The 21,733-nt window shown below is 42.0% G+C and overlaps 1 pseudogene; it reads right to left on the bottom strand.

The window, feature by feature from the left end:
• LOC109485561 overlaps positions 1-21,733 on the bottom strand; it is a 43,616-nt pseudogene continuing 21,883 nt past the window's right edge.

Here is a 21,733-nt window from a genome sequence, read left to right as displayed (position 1 = left end):
CTATTCACGAGTGTTTGTTCGGCGGTCGGCTGCGCTGCTGCTGCTGACGTCCTGGGCAGACTCTCCGGCCTCAGAATCTGACGCCTGAGGAAGATTATTTCAAATACTCTCAATGTTTTCGTCGGTGAAGGTTAGACATCCAGGTAACCAGATACGCCAAAAACAGCTACTCAAGCAACTGGATATGATTATGGAAACGGCCTGAACGTCTCAGGTAGCATCTAAGTCAAATAAAGAATATAGAAAAAAATCCACCACCTTTCGTCACTGATATCAATAGTGAATAGGCTAAATTATCTCCAAAATTCTTATATCTTTGCCCAAAAGACTGTACATGCACGTGACTGTACATGCACATGCCTGTTATTAAATGTTGTAATAAAGAAGAAAAGTACCCGTGGGTCTGTGCGGAAGCGGTACAGGTAAGGGTTGTACGCCATGAGCCGTGCGGGTGCGCCCCCTAGCGGGTTGCAGCTGTACCTGCCCGTGACCAGGCGGCCGCAGTAGTACCCGCGGGGGCAGTCTGAGTTCCGCCGGCAGCTCGGCAGGCTCGCCAGGAAGTGCGGGAACAGCTAAGCACGGGTGGGTGGGTTGGTTGGAGGGTGAGAAACATAAGGATACTATTTTTTTTTTTTAATTCATCAATAGGCCACAGCCAGTAATTTTTATGGATGACACCAGCGCGCGCATTAATTTTTGCTTGATTGACGCGATCCCAGCTCCTCCCCACAGTACATAATATATCGGGTTACAGGTTTTTCCGCGCACGGCCCCAACAGTACAGGATATCGAGTTACAAGGTTTCCCGCGCGCGGGAATCGGGGATCATCATTTACAATTTAGAGCTTCAAACAGCTGTAAACCATACATCTGTGACAGAGAATATCGTATATTCACGTTTTAATATCAAAACGTAGTCTGGATAACTTTTTCCTGACGAAAGATAGAATGCCACCAGACTTATATTTTCGCTTGATTTTGGGAAAAAAAATTGTTGCCCTCTTGTAGTGGTCAGTTGCCATGCCGGAACATGCGTGGCAGATAACTATGAAGAGAGGAGGCAAGAAAAGGCTCTAATTTAATGTTGTTGTTGTTGTTTTTTTTTTACTTTGATGCAGTGGCATGTGATGGTGACTGTGTATATGTGATGTTCCCAATGAATCAAAACCATTTGACTTGATTTGACTTAATTAGGATCTATGATTGAGTCAACATTTGAAATTGTAAGAATCTTGTTTTTATCGGCTTGCCTTGTTTTTTTTCGCCCGCTCGCATTAGATTTCGAGTCTGCGGAGGATGTCATCAATAAATTTTACATACTGTGGCCATATATAGCAAAGAATAACAAGGATAACAAGGACAGTGTGGCGCTGCACTTAAGTTTTTAAACTTATATTAACGAAATACAATTTACATATAACTGTACAAAGTTGTATAGTCATATACACTGAGATATGATAACCGATGAGCTGCTCACAATCTTCAAGTGAGTGAAACCAATTCAATAACACAAATGTACTGTGTACTGTTTAAATTAAAACACTGAAAGGGGTCAGACACGCCCGTATTGTTTGAACATATTTACCGGGGTTTGGAGTTGCAACGCGGCTGCCTATTGAAGAAAACACATTCTATTGAAACATTGCAGACTGTTCAAATAAACAAACACACATATAGTATACTGCTATCAGTGCAACCGTGTAAAAGTTGTATGTTGTCAACACGTCATGTGATGAATAGCAGCGAATGAATGAATGAATGAATGAATGAATGAATGAATGAATGAATGAATGAATGAATGAATGAATGAATGAATGAATGAATGGTCATAGATACCCACGGGTTAGTCGCAGGTCACAGCAGATAGAAAATCTGTATATAAATGATCCAGCCATTACCTACACTGCTACACTATAAAATAAATTCGTCTTGTCCTTGCGTCGAGCGTTTATTATTGTGCTTAGCATGTTTTCAGCCTCTGTCACACTTTCTCGAATTGTGTGACACATTTAAAAACATTCGTGAGGGTTTCAAAGTACTCTCCAAGCAGAGGTTATGGGGGAATGATCGTTAGCTTTTTATATGTGGCCGTTTTTTTTTTTTTTTTGTCGCTAATCCCTAGTCGGTGGCCGGCGACCTTCTCTGGCTAATGGATACTGCCTGGCCAATTTGATACTGTCTTTTTGCCACCGAAAGGGATCTGGTTGGAGATTATTTCAAAGCCCTAAAAACTGCACTGGATGCCTTTAAAGGCGTGTTTTACCGCGTTGTTTGCGTAGTGAGGCGGCAGGCCGCTCACAGATCTGGGGATGCAGAGGTGGGTCTGCCCCAGCCCACGGAAGCTCTGGCAATAGTCCCCCGGGAGTCGGCAGTCCCCGTTACTCTGACAGGTCGTCGTGATGAAGGGAACCTGGAACGAGAAATATGACAAGGTTAGGTAGGGCATTCACATCTCCAATGAAAGTCAGAAATGCTCATAGGAAATTCAAACTCAAACTACTGGATGAATTACGGAGATAATATCCGGACTTTACATATCAATGACCTTATGGACCTTTTTCATGTTCAATCGTTTTTTCCAGTTGCTCATATATGCTTTATCGAGTTCTGTTAGTTCATTAGTGACGCTGAAGAAGAGTGGTGGATGTCACTCAAAATGTCCGGATATTATCTCCGTAATTTATCCAGTAGCAGAGTTTGAATTTCCCATGAGTATTGTTTACCTGGATGTCTAACCTTCATCAAAGTCAGAAAGCCAAAATACAGCAAACAATTTCATGTTTTCATATAACCGTCAACACCTATCATCATTATATCAACTTTAGAAAGATCATCACAAAATCAGTGACTGAAAAAGTGAGATTCGTTTTCTTTACATATCAAAGTTACAAAATGTTAGATACATATATCATTGCATTGTATATGTACATGCGCATCAACACAACACAGTCTACAGATATCAATAAGACAATGTGAAGTTAAGCATTAGAAATTTTAGATCCAGTTAAGGACAATGGGGGAAGAGGGTGATATTTGTTGTTCGTGGGGTTGATTATGTTATTATTTGGCATACCTTTTAGACATATATAGCGGGACAAGCACCACTATAAGGAAACCACCTTTAACAACACAAAAATAACTCGGTTTAGTGAGACACGGTGTGTGTTAAAAGGTTATTGTGGGGCACATGATTGCGGAGAGACTTCTGCGTCCATACCTTCTCCACAGTCATTCCCTCTCCGTCTGGGGCTTGTGTGGCCATCCATGGAATCTGTATCTGTCTTAGTATAGCCGGTATAACCGCCCTTCCACGTAACACGCCAGCTTCGCAGGCACGCGGCGCGGCGGCAGCCAGCTATATCACACCGAACGACCTGCTACACTCGATCCTTGGCACATTCAATTGCAGGAGTTGTTTAAAGCTTTCTAGTGATGATGCCCCAAATGCGCTTGGTGGCACAGAGTTCCAGTCTACGATAGTTCTGGGGAAATACGAGTTTTTGAACACCTCAATTCTTGGTTGATACCACTGGAAGGTTTTTAATTCTTATTTCTGACGCTCCAATTCTTACTGCTAACGACTCAGTGCGGGCTGGTGGTGAATGTATCTTCTTGAGCTCTCCAAATTTTGCAGAAATCACCGATCGTCAATGGCCAATGTTCTACTGAACTGTTCTTGTAATGCCCCACTCTCTAGACCAGTTTGCTATTTTAGTGATGTATTTATTCTGTCAAGCCTGACGCTGCGTTCACTACAGTCACTGCATACTCCAATAAAGTAAGAAAGACAACTGAATAATGAAAAGACAAATTTTTACATGTTCAGATTATAAATTTATTACGAAAATCTCAAAAGTCCACAACCGTTCCGGGTCAAATTTTTGATGAAGGTCCGTTTCTTAACGATTACTTGTTATAGGTTATATAACATACAGTTCGAAAATATAAATGAACGAATACGATATATTAATTATAATCGGGAAATAGTGGACTAGGTAGGTATACATGTGTATTTATATTTATATGTGGAGAGTTTCTGCTATTCTGAACAATTGTCAAAACCAGCAGCATATCATAAACGTCTTTGAAATATGGCTGTATGCTTAAAAAATGAGGAAAATACGGGAAGTGGATATTTCCAGAAAAGAGTTGAGGAACATACAAAATATCATGCAGAAAAAAGTTGAGGTACATACAAAATATCATGTACGGAAACACGGAAAGTTGCAAACCTACTTGTCTCCATATTCCCGTCGTTGTTGCTAAATATACATTACTGTCTCTAGGCAGAGCTAACAAGTTAACATTAACGTTTTAGCCCTAATTTTAAAAGGGCTAACATTATCATTGCATCGCGTCCCACGCCTGAAGGTGTCTTGTCTCTACACGTGACCTCTATGACCTGAAACATAAAAAAAAAAACTTACCTTCATGAATATTGCAAATAAAGCTTTATTCGCTGTCTTGTTTCTCTCTTTGATGACGTTTGTACATACAAGTAAAATCATCCAATTACTTAAACAAAACTCCATACAAAAGGCACATTGAAGTATATTAATAACGCGGTCCCACCACCTCCCTACAGTACCCGATAACTGTTTACAATTTTTCCCGCGCGCGGCAACACGGTACAGGATATCGGGTTACAGGGTTTCCCGCGCGCGGGAATCGAGGGCCATCGTTGATAATTTAGAGCTTCAAAAAGCTGTAAACACTACATCTGTGACAGAAAATATCTGTTATATCAACGTTTTGACATCAACACGTAGTCTGTATAAGTTTTTTTTTTTCTGAGGAAAGATGGAATGCCACCAGACTTAAATTTTAAATCCGAACACGGCAGCACAACCAATCAGAATTCCGCTATTGGTAACATTCGTGTCCATAATATCACCAGGGTCCATAATATCGCCACCTTGAGAAATAGTGTGCTTTAAGATATTTTTACTGCAACATACGTTTGGTATGCACTCCTGCACACCTCAAATGTACATAATTAGGGTATGTTGCAGTAAAAATATCTTTAAGCACACTTTTTCTCAAGGTGGCGATATTATGGACTATGGTGATATTTAAGCTCATGTACGTTGTAGAATATATTATACTGCTAGACGTAGATATAGTCTCACATACCACCGTATTTAATGCTAGACGTATATATAGTTTCACATACCACTGTATTTTCTTCCTTATGTTGTTTGTAACTGCAATTAGCCCTCGGGCAAGTATTTGCAATAAACTTTCTTTCCCGCCATAAAAACGCGGCCCCGCCAGCCTAAGATATCGGGTTACGTCTGTTCCCGCGCGCGGGAAAGCGTTACTTACCTGGGCGGTCCCCTGGTGAACAGGCGGCCGTTCCCTGCCCCGTCCTGCTGCTGATTCTCCTGCTGCTGTTGAGCCTGGTCTCCGTCCCCAGGCTGGCCTGGCTCCGACTGCGGGTCTGTAGCCTTGGGGAAAACATTAGACTTCATCAGAAGATTTGTAAGTACGACTAATATTACGAGAGACTATCCTGCTGCAGTAGAAGGGTCCATTCCGCGAACAAGGCTGACGGAGTCGGCCGGATTTGTAAGTACGACTAATATTACGAGAGACTATCCTGCTGCAGTAGAAGGGTCCATTCCGCGAACAAGGCTGACGGAGTCGGCCGGATTTGTAAGTACGACTAATATTACGAGAGACTATCCTGCTGCAGTAGAATGGCCCATTCCGCGAACAAGGCTGACGGAGTCGGCCGAAAATTTGGGTAAGTCCCAATTTACTTAGTGTTGGTTTGAACGTTTAACCATTTTGGTCACAGGGGCTACTTGACTATCCAGTTGCTTGAGTATTTTTTTCGGCGCTTTAGGATTGATACGTGTTTCTCTGTACTGAAGTTGTTTATTGCAAATTCATGCCCGAGGCTAATTGCAAACAGACATTGAAAAGAAAAATGTGGTGATATAAGACTATTTGCTAACATGAAGTTCTACGTGTACGATATACTTATCAAACCTACTATCACTATTTAAATCTCATAACGTTGGTATACATACAGAATAAACAGTAGATATTCAATATATGTACAGGTAAGAGGAACAAGGTAACTGCTATTCTAATCTATTCTGTTCTATTAAACTACTCTTGCCATGCTATTAGTAGGGGGTTTGACTTACCATGGCCTCAGTGCGGAAGTAAGGGTTGTATAGGCCGTACGGATGGACGTAGGGATGCGTGTACGGGTACTATGTATTGTGCGTGTTGCTATGTATTTGTTACTGTTTTATGCTCTGTAGTATATAGTACAGGGGATTCATTCCTCAAGCTACCGACATCTTGCACACGCAGTCGTCCCTCAGAAAGACATCTGGAGCCGCATAGTTCCCGTTTAGAACTTTTATTCAGCCTGTCACACGACCGGTTTCGCCTGTGTGGCTTCTTCAAGTGTACAGAGGCTATTGCTAATGTTTTATGCTCTGTAGTTGTAATGGATTTCAAATAAAACATCAAACATCTGTACTTACCATGGCGTCGGTGCGGAAGGGAAAGTACGGGTTGTAGAGTCCGTACGGGTGGACGTAGGGGTGCGGGTAGCCGTACACGGCGGGCGCGGCTCCTCGGGGGGCGCAGGCGAGCCCGCCCGCCACAAGCACGCTACTGGCGCAGTAGTGAGTCGTCGGGCAGTCTGCGTCCGTCACACACGCCCGCCGGCCGGCCAGGGCAAGAGCTGCGGCCGTGGGCACGTAGGGGTACGGCTAGGGACATAAACCATAGGTTAGGTACATTGACAAGAGGTTAATCTTCAAGCAGATCCCTTTTGGTGGCAAGACAGTATCGGGATATCGGGTAACATCGTTTCCCGCGCGCGGGCCTACAGTACACGGTATCAGGTTACAGGGTTTCCCGCGCGCGGGAATCGGGGACCATCGTTGATAATTTAGAGCTTTTAAAAGCTGTAAAAACTACATCTGTGACAGAGAATATATATCTCTTATATTCACGTTTTGACAAGGGGAGTTAGCACGGCCACGCTGGCTATTAAATGGAAGAAGTCACAAGATCTACACAAGTCTCGACCTAGTCTCGGGCTCTCTTCAGTTGCTTGAGTAACGGTTATTTTTAGTGTGCAATAGGTTTCATTCTTGTTATCAATCCCTAGTATGACTTTGCCAACACGAAATACAGATTTTTATAAGGGTAACAATTAAGACCACCGATTGCCCACAGTATAGCTAAAAATATTAAATATCACACATAATATCATACATAATATGATGCTATTTAAAACGCCCCCATAAACTTGAATCGCCAAATTGTTTAAACATATTTACCGCAGTCTGAGGACGCAAGGCAGCAGCCTATTGAAGGAAACATTCAAATTCATTGACAAAGCGCATGTTATACACATGAAGAAATACACCTTACATATGATTAGTAGTAGTAGGCATCCTTCCACCTCGAAGATTATAGCTAATATACCACTACTCTGTTGCCTATTCATGGTAGCAGAAGTATTGACGGTCACAAAGACCATAAATTAGTAACAATAATTCTATGAAATTCTATTGGTTTAATGATTTTGGCGAGCTGTTTTTTTTACACATATCTAGGATGTTATTTAAAGCTATCATTAGGCCATGTTGATTTGATTATATGCATGACATCCTCTGGGAACTCCAAAACTGATGCGAGCGTGTGAATAAAAAAACTGTAGCAAAAAATAAATTTCGTTCATTTTGAAATCTACAAGGTTATAAAGGTTATTAAGCAGGTGACTAAACAAACGGTATGGTATGGCGAATGATTATAGACTCTTCAATTTTCTTCACATTTTCCTTTTTTCCTGAATTGATTTCGGCATTCTATGACATTAGTATCTTTTTTTTTTTCAACATATGATCATCATCATATATACGAAATATAGTCGCTCATTCTGTACGGTTTACAGTATGGTTGAATTTTTTATTAATTTTTTTTTGGAAACGGACGAAAAACCATGCGCGCGGATGTCATCCAGATAATCAAAATCAACGTGTTCTTAGTGAGGATGCCGCTAATATTGTACATGGAGTGAACGAGTTCCACTGTAAGACAGCTCTATGCGCGTGTACTCACATAGTTGGTGATGTAGTGCCTCACTAGGTCAGTCTACTGAGGAAAACCAGAGTGACTGGTCGAAAGCTCTAGGTGAGAGAACTTCTTTGGATCTTAAGGTTTACCAACTACCAACATAGATGAACTTTCATGATGTATATAATGAGTAAAAATGCAGTATTTACAAAAAAAGGCGCGTTAAATGAAGTAGAAAAATTCAAATTTCTAATGAAACTTGACAAATCATGTATTATTAGTTCTATATGCTCGTACATCTATAACTGCGTCAAGAAGCGAGAAGAAGTCGAACATGTACATAGTAGACCACATTAGTCTGTTAAGTGTAATTGCTGTGTCCTTTTCCTTGTCTATTCATGACCTGTACTTAGCTTGTTAGAGCACAAATGTACAATAAAGGTCTTTCATTCAGTTTACTCACATAGTTGGTGATATAGTGCCTGGCCAGTCCACTGACGGTGGCGGGCACGCAGATGCCCGTCTCCCGGAGCCCGTGGAACGTCTGGCAGTAGTCGCCCGCGATGGTGCAGTCGGCGTCAGAGTTACACGTCACGGTCATGAACGGCGTCTGGGCCTGCATGCCGAAGAAAGCGGTCCATATTGTATCCAGAACCGTGCCTGTCTAGTTATCAAGAACCGTGCCTGTCTGGCCCCTGGGTTAGAGTTACGATCAGGCACGGTTCTGAATGTTCTAAACGGCGTCCGGGCCAGCCAGAGAAAGCGGCATCGTATCCAGAACCGTGCCTGTCTGGCTCCTGAGTTAGGGTCAGGCAAGGTTCTGGATAGTCTCTGTCGTATCCAGAACCGTGCTTGTCCAGAACCGTGCCTGTCTGGCTCCAGAGTTAGGGTCAGGATCAGGCACGGTTCTGGATGGTCTGAACGGCGTCCGGGCCAGCCAGAGAAAGCGACATCGTATCCAAAACCCTGCCTACCTGGTTCTGTGTCTGAACTGGTTAGGATCAGGCACGGTTCTGGATAGTCTGAATCTTGATCATATCCAAAACCATGCCTGTCTAGCTCCTGGATTAGGATCAGGATCAGGCACGGGTCTGGATGGTCTGAATCTCTAACGTATCCAGAACCGTGTTGATCTGGTTCCGTGTCTGAACGGGTTAGGGTCAGGATCAGGCACGGTTCTGGATAGTCTTTATCTTATCCAAAACCGTACCCATCTAGCCCAATGCCAGAATAGATAAGACGCGGTTCTAAGTGTTGTTTAGGATACATATGGACAATCTGGAACCGTACCTGAGCATGGTTTGGTATAAAGCACAGATCAATAAAGTTACAAACGTGTCCTTAATTAAAATTCATCTGGTTTGACAAAGGCTTGAATTTTCATAAAGAAATACCAAACCATGAAGTCATTGGTCTCATTTACCTTTATGACAATGTGAAACAGTATACGTTATAAACAACATGTAGATGGACTCCTGTAGGTGCAGTTAGACGGTTATTATAAGATACGCCTCAACTCAACAAATGTTAAGAGCAGACAACAGCAAAGTCTCTGGTAACAATGATTCGATACTTATAATTGCGTGGCAAAAGACACTCCACAACAATACAGTGTAAGATGTTATAATCATAAGCGTAAGGAACTCGGGGAGAAGAGGGTTAAGGAAACGTTGTGGTCACGAGTTTATGTAAGTAACATGGGCCTCAGCTGACAAACATAAGTTTAGGTAGGGGGAAACATCGAGGTGAGAGTTTTAGAAGTGACCCAACATCCACATGTATAAACGGGCAAACAGTTATGGTTAACTGATTATTGGTAATCAGATACAGACATATTTGTTGGGGTGTAGGGGGCTCTGGATAGAGAATTAGAGATAGTACATCTTTACAGGCATGTAAAACAGTAAAACATACACATCACATAGAGAACTATGCAACGTAGATTAGTATCTACTCGCACGATTAGATATAATGTTACGCTTATTAATTCAGCTTCAAAAACACACCAAAAATAAAAGAAAGAATGTTCATACCTTTGAACAGTTCTTCCAAAATCAGCCGAAAGGTCTCAGGCTCAATAAAGCACTTTCCATCCAAGTGTACGGGACAGTGTTGTACAGGAATATTTTACCTTCTCGTCTCTTGTAAAAATGTGTTTAAGTCAAGTAAGATCCTGGAGTCTTAACGATGCACTGTTTACAAATACTTTTTGCATGCAAAATACATTAAAGAAATAAGAAAATGCGTCATATTTACATAGAAAAAAAGTTTGCAATACATATACATACTACGACGTTGGTTATGGAAAAAGAACCAAACAGTTTGTCTCTATTTCATTCTTTATCACAGAAAACAAAGTGAAAGAAACTGTCAAAAATTTAAATAAACCCCACGATACACCGTTGCTTCTGAACACTTTATTGCACCAACCTGATACTCGTGCTTTGGTCTAAAGGCATCACATCAAATCGCTTTTAAATTCCCGCCTATCTACACTGTATCGCATACCGAATCCCTTTAGTTTGCACCATATTCGTTTGACAATGAACAAGCACAAGAGTAATCTATCAGCTCGAAATTATAGTACATATAGTTACGTCTACTAACACTTCACACTGCCGTATCACTTATGATCTTCACTAATTTGAAGTGAAAGTTACTACTGAAGTAGATTTCAGACTATAAAACACACACACTTATTCTATCCGATGTTGTCATACTAAAAGGAGATCTGATTCTTCGCATCTGTCAATCATTGTCCTGCTGTTGTCTTCTTCAGTCTTCGGCAATCCCGTCTTGAATGTTAATGACTGTTAAGTAAAAAAGAATTATGGACGTTCTTATTTATTCATGATTATTTCTTGATCGTCGACGAATGCTAGCTAATCATCAGGGTAATAAGATAATAGTTACTGAATAATCTTGATAGACTTAGACCTTATATGCATTTATTTTTTACATAGCAAACATGTCTAAAAATGATATTGTATCGCTAATGAGGGACTAGGGCGATCCTCATATTTTCTTATGCCTGTGTCTTATGTCAAATGTGATATGTCTTATGTCTATGTGATAAACAATTAATTTCAATTGAGAGGAACCCTCGATAAACCTTGAAGGTTTCTGAATAGCAAAGTTCTTTTATCACAACAATTTATTTTTCACGAGCCGACGTTTCGATGACCGTCTGTCATCTTCATCAGGGCAATTCTGACTGGTTTACTGTGCACTGACACTAGACGTTACTTGGTGCATAGTGATGATGATGATGATGGTGCATAGTGCATTGTGATAAAAAGAACTTTGCTATTCAGTCGTTTACCAACCTGATGAAATTATTTATGGCTTGAATGTTTCTGTTTTCCCCTGTACATTTTCAGCTAGTATTTTGTTCATATGTGCAAAATAAAAGATAAAACAAACTCACCAGGCTCTTTCTGCTGCTGCCCCCTGGCGGCTTGTGGCGGGATCCATGGCGCCTGCATGACCGGTGGCCTGCCCTGGCCCTGTCCGGGGGCCTGGGGAGGGGGAGGGAACTGGCCACGGCGGCCGCCGCCCATCGGGACAATGTCGTCATCTCCTGGCTTCGGCGCCTCTCCGCGAGCCACGCTCTCCCAGAACTTCTTCATGGCCTCCTCCGCCTTCTTCCTCATCTCCTCGTGCCGGGCTTTCATCTCTTCCTCCTGCTCGGGAGTCAGGTTGGGGGGAGTGCCCGCTCCGGGAGGAGTCCCCGCTCCGGGAGGAGTTCCCGCTCCGGGCTCGGCTGTTCCCTCGCCCGTGTACTGCGATGAAATGATCAGAAAACGTCTTGTAAAATATGTTTAGAGTCAAAGCTTAGATCCAACACAAAGAAGTTCTCTTACCTAGAGCTTTCGACAAGTCACTCTGGTCTTCCTCAGTAGACTGACCCAGTGAGGCTTGTCGAAAGCTCTAGGTGAGACACAGACACACGCACAGACACACCAAAAACAATACTACTCACTCCAAGGTAGGGATGGCCATAGTAAGGGTAAGCTCCGTAGTGATAGGGGTAACCGTACCCGTACCCGTAGCCACCATATCCATAATAGGGATAACCATAGTAGCCACTGTAGCCCTGTGAAAAAAGAAGTAGAAACAAAAATTGTAAGTTTGGAGGCTCCAAAAGAAAGGTGCCGTCTTTGGTAGATATATCTAGAATTCCTTTTGGTGTTATATTTTTGTTAGAGATAGAGACAAAGAAGAAGACTAAACAAATCTATGACAAACTTTTTTCATCTGAATTAAGTGACCAACACGTCCACGACCGCTTCTTGAATGTTCTGGTCTTTTCGTCGAAGGGCGTATAAATGACAGGCGATTTAAAAAAAAAACATCTGATGGAAGAGATTGAGGAGCTTACGTAGGGGTATCCACCATATCCGTATGCATAGTACGGGTAGGCATAGCCTGCTCCGCCGTAGCTGACGTAAGAGCTGGGGACACAGAGCGCCCGTCCGACGGCGGGAAACTCTTGGCAGGTGTACCCTCCGCCATTGCAGTCTTCATCGCTCTCACAGGTGTTGGAGAGGGCAGGGTGGGACCCGGAGTACCCGTAACCATAGGGGTACCCGTAGCCATAGGGGTAACCATAGTACTGTGCCTGTGAACAAGCCAGCGGAAACTCTGTAATTAAGTACAGTGCCACTCACGTGCCACTCTCGTGCTACTCACGTGACACTCTCTTGGCATGACGCATGGCCAAGGGTAATGCTGAGGTCACATTTCCAAACCGGGGCCCGGCCGGGCAGCTTTCAGGAACGTAAAGTACGATTTAAAAGACAGGAAAATACAAAACATGTCAAAAACCAACAATGGATAAGTTCCTGCTCGAAGGCTAATTGCAAATAACAAAGATGAAAGAAGATTACTGAGTACTATTTGCGTAATATTCTTCATATAAATTGTCAATTTTTCGTTGACGCAAACGCCCCCACCGGGCCCCGGTTTGGAAATGTGAACTCAGCATAAAGTGGAATGCTACAAACGCAGAATAGATGGAGGCTCAGGCTGGTGTTGGTTAGCACCGGCTCAACAGAAAACAACATACAAAGGACCAAACCAACTCTTGAGGAGAAGAGGGTAACTCCATGTAGCTACAATAAGATGTTCATATTTCTTCAGGATATTAACGACTTTTTAAATTGCTTTAAAAGAGATGCGACAGATCTAGAATTCTCTGCTAAATCTAGAGTATTCATAAAAGGACAGTTGAATTTGTTGCTTTAAGGATGCAATGACGGCAACTATGTCTGTAATGCCCATTATGCTTAACTACATCAACTCTTTACTCTAACACGGCTCCAATTGATATTTTTAAGTACTACCCAATAATGTTTGTAGGACTTAAACACCTTGGTCACGACGGTAGAAATAGTTTCTTCCTAGGAAAACGATAACTGAGGAGTAACAGAAGAAATGGAACAAATAGCAGCATACCTTCATCATAAGGTCATTCCGAGGATGCTGCAGCCGGTCCAGAATAAAAATCTACACCATTCAGTCAACATGGGGACGGTACAAAATGTATTCACACCACTTTCTAGCAACGATCGCACTCACACAAGCACCCTACGAATGCTGTACATTCTGCAACGATCAGCCATTCAAACACTCAAATACACAACCTCGACTAGCACTATAATCTGCATGACAACAGCTTTAATTTCAATGATAATATACACGGTACAGAGCGGTAGCCCGCAAGCACAAAGCAATGTCGAGAGTTGGAGTATGTTCAATTATTTCATAATTCCTAAATGAGTGAGATATTACTGGACTATCCATGAAAAACATACGTATTCCATTATATTTTTCCACATTTGATTGATCCTGTTTTCCACATTTCAGACCCGTAAACTAGATGAAGCATTACAGTGCTTAATACTTTTAAAATGTCGAACTTTCCACATACAGGATAGTTTTGTTCGGTGACGTCTTTTTACACAAGATGGAATTTGCATTCTTTGGCAGTTTACTGTGAGAACAGTTTATAGTTTTTTTTATATCTCTTTCTCGTTTAGACGACTGAATATCTGACTCACACATGCTATTCTAGAGTTCACTCACACATTGCATTTTTTTATATCAGCAGGTTTTGCTGGCAGTAAAACAATCTTTGTCCATGTCCGGTCCGAATCTTGTCACCATCATGCAGCGTTCACTGTCTCCGGAAACTGTCTGTGTCTTTAGTCCACCGCGATTCCGTCGTCCAAGACTGGACAGAAATGTAAAAATGGTTTCGTCAGTGATCAGAGTCATGCAAACCATTTCAAATGATACAGAGCTTGTCCTATGAACGCAGCTGATTAAAGCTGATTAAATGTTGTATCTTTTATCCAATGTGGAAAAGGGTCACGAAAAAATAACAGGTTTTTGGTCTCTCTTTCATGCACGTTTTATTACTGTGTTTTGCATTCAAACGCATATCAATTTCGTATATGTATGAGGGATTGGCTGGCGAGAGAAGCCAGATGAGGGGGAGCAAGGGTCCAGATCCTCGCCTCTGCACGTAGGCAGGTGGACATGTGGGCTCAAAGCAAAGACCTGTTAATTGTTTATTGTCCAGGTATGAGGGCTACCCCTTTATGATAGCCTCCGACAAGTTGGCCAGTCATTAAACAGTTTGATAAACGGAAGGAAAAAGAATCCACGTTACCTTGCTCCTTTGGTGGGGGCCTCCGTCCCCTGGGCGGCATCCACCTCCTCCTCTCCTCCTGGTTACCATGGTTACCCTCCTCTCCCTGCTCCCGAGATGGAGGCGGAGGCGGAGGGAGCCACTCCCCTCCCATGGGCACCACGTGGTCCTCAAGGCTCTCTCCAGGCTTGAGCTGCTCCTTGCCTTCTCTGCTCCTCCAGAACTCCTCCGCCTTCTTCCGCATCTCCTCATGCTTGGCCTTCACCTCCTCCAGCTGCTCCGGGGTCAGGGTGGGAGGGGGGCCCTGCCGAGGCTCGGCCGTGCCCTCGCCGGTGTACTGGGGTATGACAGAAAAATTTATCTTAATTTATTTTATTTTGCTGCCAGGGCAGTCCAGCTTGCCCTGCTGACAAGACGAACATTTACACATACAATACAACAATACAATACAATACATCAACTTATAGGGGTCACCTAGAGAGTCCCATAGCTTCCTTTTGAAGGAGGCTATAGTGGTGGCAGTACGAGCGTCAGTGGAGAGAGTGTTGTTCGTGGAAATGTGAGGAGCTTACAATTATTGGGGCTTAGTCGGGGAGGGGCGGATTACCCTGCCGAGGCTCGGTCGTGCCCTCGCCGGTGTACTAAGAGGGGGTGGGCGGTGGGGGGTTCATATATACATACTGTTGTATTCCAAAAATAAACGTACTCAGTAAACGGATGAAAACGTGATTCGTTCCACAACATGAGTTTCATAATCGTGTTTTGGCACTAATCTAGACACATACACACATACATATACAGACAAGGCTTGCTTGATTGGCAAAAAATGTAGACCCTGGTGTCTAACTGTACACGGGACTTTGGATACTTGACATCGTGGTCGGTGGCGTTATGGAATGTTACAAATATTGGTCCAGCCCTGGACCATGAAGTGGAATTGGCTGTTGTGTTTCAAAACGTGGTCCATTCCAAAACATGTTTTAGAATGCAATACCCACCATACGAATGAAGTTAGAAGGGAACCTACGGGAGCTTTGGGAGCTGATTGTACCTACAGGACACGCCTCCGGATGATCATACGAAAGCAAACTTGTTTTTCTGAAGATTCAAGATACTTACCCCAACATAGGGATGCCCATAGTACGGATAATAGTACCCATAGTTGTAGTAGGGATAGTAGGATCCGTAGTACCCGTAGTTATAGGGGTAGCCATAGCTGTAGGGGTAGTAGGATCCGTAGTAGTCGTAGCCATAGGGGTAACCACCGTATCCATAGTATCCGTAGTACTGTATAAAGAAAAAAAAAGACAGAATTCACTGAACAGTACTAGAGACACAAAGTAGGGGATGTTGACACTTTTCGTCAGGCCATTTTGATTTGATTATATGGATGACATCCTTCGGGAACCCCCAAACTGACACGAGCGTGCGAAAAAAAGTTGCTTTCATTATGAAATCTACGTGGTTATGAAGGTTGAACAAATGGCACAAAGTGTGGTATGGTGAATAATTTAGTCTTCCATATTTTCGTATATTTCTTATGCATATTTCTACATCCTCATTATGGCCAATGCATATTAGTATGTGCAGATTTCACATAATATTGTAATCTCAAAGCAGATTCTGTGGGGCAAGGGGAGTCTATATTTGCTGCCTGCAACCAATGGCCGCCACACTAATGGTTATGGAGCTTACAAAAAAGTCTATCAAATTCCACAAGTATGCACACCCATTTGTCACTCGCCTCCTCAATACTAACTATGGTATCATGAACATCACTACACCGTATCTTATTGGTTTCATCGACTTATCTCTGTATATATATATATATTATATGGCTATCAGTTTTTAATTTTATGTAATAATATGGACCTTTGGTGCCTGAAATAAGGAAGAAACAAATAATAAATAAATAAATAAGAACGTACGTCGTATGGGTATCCGCCGTATCCATAGTAGCTGCTGTATGGGTACATGTAGGAGCTGGGTGTGCAGTAGGACTTGCCGCTGACAGGAGCGAACTGACACCTGTAGCCTGCCGACCGGCAGTCGCTGTCACTCTCGCACTCGCTGGCATGCCCGGACACGCCGTAGAACTGGTTATACCCTGGATAACCTGGGTAGCCCACCTGTGCCTATGTAGGAGGGATGGGAAGTCACGAAATGGCAATGCTTTCTGTGGTCAAAATGCGCTCAACAACTGGGCGGCAACGCGACGCGTCGGCCACCGCAGACGCCGATTCTCGTCTCGAATATACGGTCGTTGCCATTTGAATCGGTCGATGCCACATCGCAGAACGGCAAGCATTCTAGGTCCATTAGCTATGTTTCGTGGCGTGGAGGATTAGGGTTTTAGGATAAGGCTTTTGACAAGGATTTGAATCCGGGCATGCTGTGCATTTGGGTGTATTTGCAATTGAAATGTTACTTTTTATATTTTTTTATTATATTCTGGCTCTTCAAAAACGCTTGGACATGGCACGGATGATTCAGAGATATGGCATCGGCCTTCTCAAATGGTAACGACCGTTTACGAGAAGGAAACGCACTTCGTATACATTATCTAGACATGGGGGAGAAGGGGGTGATGGCTGGACTCTTCAACGTTTACCTGTAGTAGATAAACGTTGTTTATACCGCAAAGGGGCTCGGTTTCCCGAAAGAATTTTTTTTTTTGCTTGGTAAAAAACTTTCTTTCAAACTTGAATCATTCATTTTCTACATTCGACAGACAGATACATGATCAAAATCTACATCTAACTTGACGTACGTCTAATGGATATCTATAACAGAACATAGGCTCTGGATTTATGTGAAGAATACGTTTTAAAGTAACCAGGACTTAGCAAGTAGCTTCTAGGAGATCTTCAATTGATTAAACCATGTGCAAAAAGTTAGAAGTCAAAATCCATTTTCAGTCACCGACTGTGTAGGAAATCAAAGATTTTATCAAACCTTCTTGTACGCCACTAACCTAACAGCTACGCCACTAGTAATGGATCAAGAAGTACATATCTAGTTTCTGTGCAACTACATGTATGTCTAACTGTGCCGGTTCCCCCAAATGTCGTGCGTTAAGCAAGAAATGCAGTTTTGAAAGTTTTCAACTTACCAGAGTTTCCTTGTGGCGCTTTGAACCCAGGATGGAACCAACCTCTGCGCGGAAAAAATTACAAAGCCGAGGTCGGCTTCACAAGATAAAGCTAAAACAAGTCAATGATAATCTGCGGTACAAAGAAGGGTTTCTCATCTAAGGACAGAAAACAAAAGATTTCTCAATAACCACGATGAGACTAAACAGGTTTATTTTTCCCTTGCTAAGATATTTTACAAAAATGATAGCTTACCGTAATATTGATGCATAATAATACATTTCATAAGGATTTTGTTTAATATTGGATATGTTGAATTGCTGAAAGTAATTTCTACATGATAATCTTCTTGTAACAGTAAGAAATCCAGCTTCTTCTTTCTTATAAAGAACCTTTCGGCTGATCACATTCTTTCTTTTCATAAGAAGCAAGTTGGCTACAGAAAGCGGAGAAGGTAAAAGAACAAGTCCGGATCAATACTTAAAAATGCTAAGGCATGAAAAAAGATCACATTGTTTTCCTAATGTTTCCACAAGCGTCTTTTTGCAGCATAATTTGTGATATATTGTACAAATCAATATAAAGGGTTTCGTATAAGGTTCGTTTTATTATGCTAAAATTCCACGTAGCCATTGGCTTAGAGCGTATCTAGCAGCCAAAACGTATATGATAAAAAAAAAACATGAAAATGTAAAATTACAAACATGTCATCAAAACATTGTGCTTGATTCAACGAAATCATTGCAAACGACATACTGAATACAGCTTGCCCACTGATAATTACATGGTCATCTTGTTTTTAGCTACTTACAAAAAGTTACAGATGTGAAGAGCTAAGTTGCAAAACTACATTGGCCTACATCTGTAAAAAAATTCATCAGGTTGATAAACGAATGAATAGCAAAGTTCTTTTATCACAACCATTTATTTTTCTGTCATCTTCATCAGGGCAATTCTGACTGGTTTACTGTGCACTGACGCTAGATGAACCTTATACGAAACCCTTAACATCTAGCGTCAGTGCCGGTAAACCAGTCAGAATTGCCATAATGAAGATGACAGACGGTCATCCAAACGTCGGCTCGTGAAAATAAATGGTTGTGATCAAAGAACTTTGCTATTCATACATTAACCTGACCTGTATCGTGGATATTTTAAAGTTCTGGTCCCATTGTATATATTGCATCCTGGCAGGCAAGACAGTCATCTTGTCCTTCAGGCTGCAGAACCTAAAATCGTTACTATCTGTTGATGACTTCAAAAAACAAGTCTGACGAATAATATAACCTATCCTTTCCGACATCTGTTTTAGCAGTTATTGACACGTTATGTCATATTCATTCTATAAAACATATACGTCAACAAAAAATAGCACCGAAACAAATATCTTACATTAACCAAGAGATGGAAGTCGCGGTTGTCTTTCATCTCAACCAAAAATACCTTTCACTGAATGGTAGCTGTAGTCGTATTGACCACAATAGCTTTAAATTTCACTGTAATTGGTTGTCTGTAAACTTCACTGTGAGTGTCGACAGAATTGCTCAGCCGTAGTATCCAGATCCGAGGTCCTAGAAGCAAGCAAATTAAGAAAGTCTGTAAGTACATGTGTGATGTCGTGTCATTTATAGATTAAAGACATCAACCACAAAATTTGATACCGCATTGTTCATTTCCTACAATGTTTGCCTGTTGCTTTAACCCTTGTCCTGCGGAGCACAACAATTGATGTTCTGCACATACAGTACCAACTAAAAGTATATAGCACTCTGTATAGGTACAATTTGGGGGTATTTCTCGTGCAACGCATCACACCGCAGCAACTCAACGAATGTGGAAGTCACTATGCCACTACAAGGCAAAAAAGAATTGGGGGACTATGATCTAATTAAGACTTCAAATTATTTGAAAACATTGTGTGAGAAAAGTCCAGCAGGACATTAAGAGCAAATTCATTCCTCTTTAGCATGTATGAAAATATCAAAATTCAGCATAAAACTTACAGGGGGTCCCGGTCTCCCCGTGTTGCCACGGTTCGGTCTTTGTACTTTCCCACCCCGAATGCAGACTCCATAATGCCGCACGCCCATGCCGAATGAGTAGAACGTGTCGCAGTAGCTGTTATCGTAGTCGTTACAGTCTTGATCTCGGTAGCAATACTGAAACTGTCAACAACATCACACCGTTAATTAAGACAATTGTTTCATTGCAAATTCATGCCCGAGGGCTAATTGCTGGAACAGAAGAAACATTTGGTACATTTGTATATAAAAACAGACAATTAGTACAGATATAACTACTGATAACTACTAAGAAACTACTTATAAAAACTACTGGCGTTGACTTCTTTTTTTGAAGACAAAGGATCCCACTTTTTAAGACCTTACGAAGACCTTACAGCAAATGGTTCATATCAAAGCAATTGTCACAGCTTTCACAGATCAAAGCACATCTCTGTGAAATATTGCCAGCATCCTAATCTGAAGAATTGAGCAACCTATAATGAAAGACTGGTCGAAAGCTCTAGATGAGATAATTTCTGTATTGGATCCAAAGTTTTAACTCTAAACATGTAACTACCAGCACAGATGAACTTTTATGATATTATGATGAAAGAAACATGATTCATTCTGATACAGAAACGTCTTACCCGACACAAACCGTAGTCTTGAAATAAGAACGAATGTTTATCACAGACTTTTGCTGCATCACAGTCGCTGTCACTGTAGCAGTATGGCTGATGGAGGGCAAGAAACAAAGAGCAAAAAAATCAGTAAAACTAGAAAGGTAACATTTGCAAATGCATCATGTTTACCTTCACATGGTACAGCTTAAGAAACTACTGCTTAGTTTATTCTTACTCAAAAACATTCATATATATGGTGACCATGCAGTCCCTCTTGAACTCAGTTCTGCATGTCACCATTTTGTAACCCAACAACAGTTACCATGGTGACAGACGTCTGGTCCTGGTCATTGACCCTATTTGTTTGTATTGAAGAAGAAACAGAGCGAAAACAATACGCCTTTCTTTTGCGAAGGTAAACATAATAAAGAAACAGCACTAAATTTACGTGTTTTGTGACCTGAATGTTGAACACACACTTCTGTGGTTAACTTGATGTTTGCCGACGGCAAACTAGGTTGGCGGGATGTCGGTCAAAGCGACAGAACAGGAACGGTTGGAATGCTTTAATCTTTGATCGTCAAACACGCAGGAACGTGGCCGGCCACTTTGCCGGCAACTTCTGCCGTCTGAAGAACTATAGATCAGAAAATGAAAACATACCGAACGTGCCTACATCTTGGATATTCTACAAGGTCAGGTAAATGTAGTGCCGTAGCTCCTTTGAGGCCGTGGGGCAGTCAGTGAGTTGATCACTCACTGTGTCATTAAAAGCCAAAGCCCAATCCTCTACTTCTAGTTTCTTTTACCTCCCCCAACTGAAGTTAGGTACCCATTTTACACCTTGGGTGAAGTAAAGAAAGTGCCTTAAAAGTTTCCAAAAGACACAACGTCAGGCCAGGAATGCAAGGAATCGAGATCGTAGGGGCAGTGAGTTTACTGTGTCGAGGGCACGGTTATTGGAAGGTGGTGACCAACCCTCTCTTCCAACCTCTAAAACTGTACCCATTTTACACCTGGGTTGAGGTAAGAAAATGTCTTTTCTAAAGGCACAACGTCAGGCCAGGAATGCAAGGAATCGAACCCATGACCTGTGGATCTCGTGTTCACCTAGCTAGCCACTCGGCCATTGATTGGGTCATCTAGGTGAAGGGAAAAGTACATACCGATCTCGTTAAAACTTTATATCTGACACAAAAAGTTCTCTTACCCAGAGCTGTCGACCAGTCACTCTGGTCTTCCTCAGTAGACTGACCCAGTGAGACTTGTCACATGGCTTCTTTGAAGTGTGACGTCAACACTGGGTCAAGG

This window comes from Branchiostoma belcheri, unplaced genomic scaffold (genome assembly GCF_001625305.1).
Source record: "Branchiostoma belcheri isolate BF01 breed outbred unplaced genomic scaffold, Haploidv18h27 scaffold77, whole genome shotgun sequence".
In the NCBI taxonomy this organism is placed as follows: Eukaryota; Metazoa; Chordata; class Leptocardii; order Amphioxiformes; family Branchiostomatidae; genus Branchiostoma; species Branchiostoma belcheri.
Note: the sequence above shows the minus strand (reverse complement) of the source record. Positions and strands in the feature narration are given on the sequence as shown.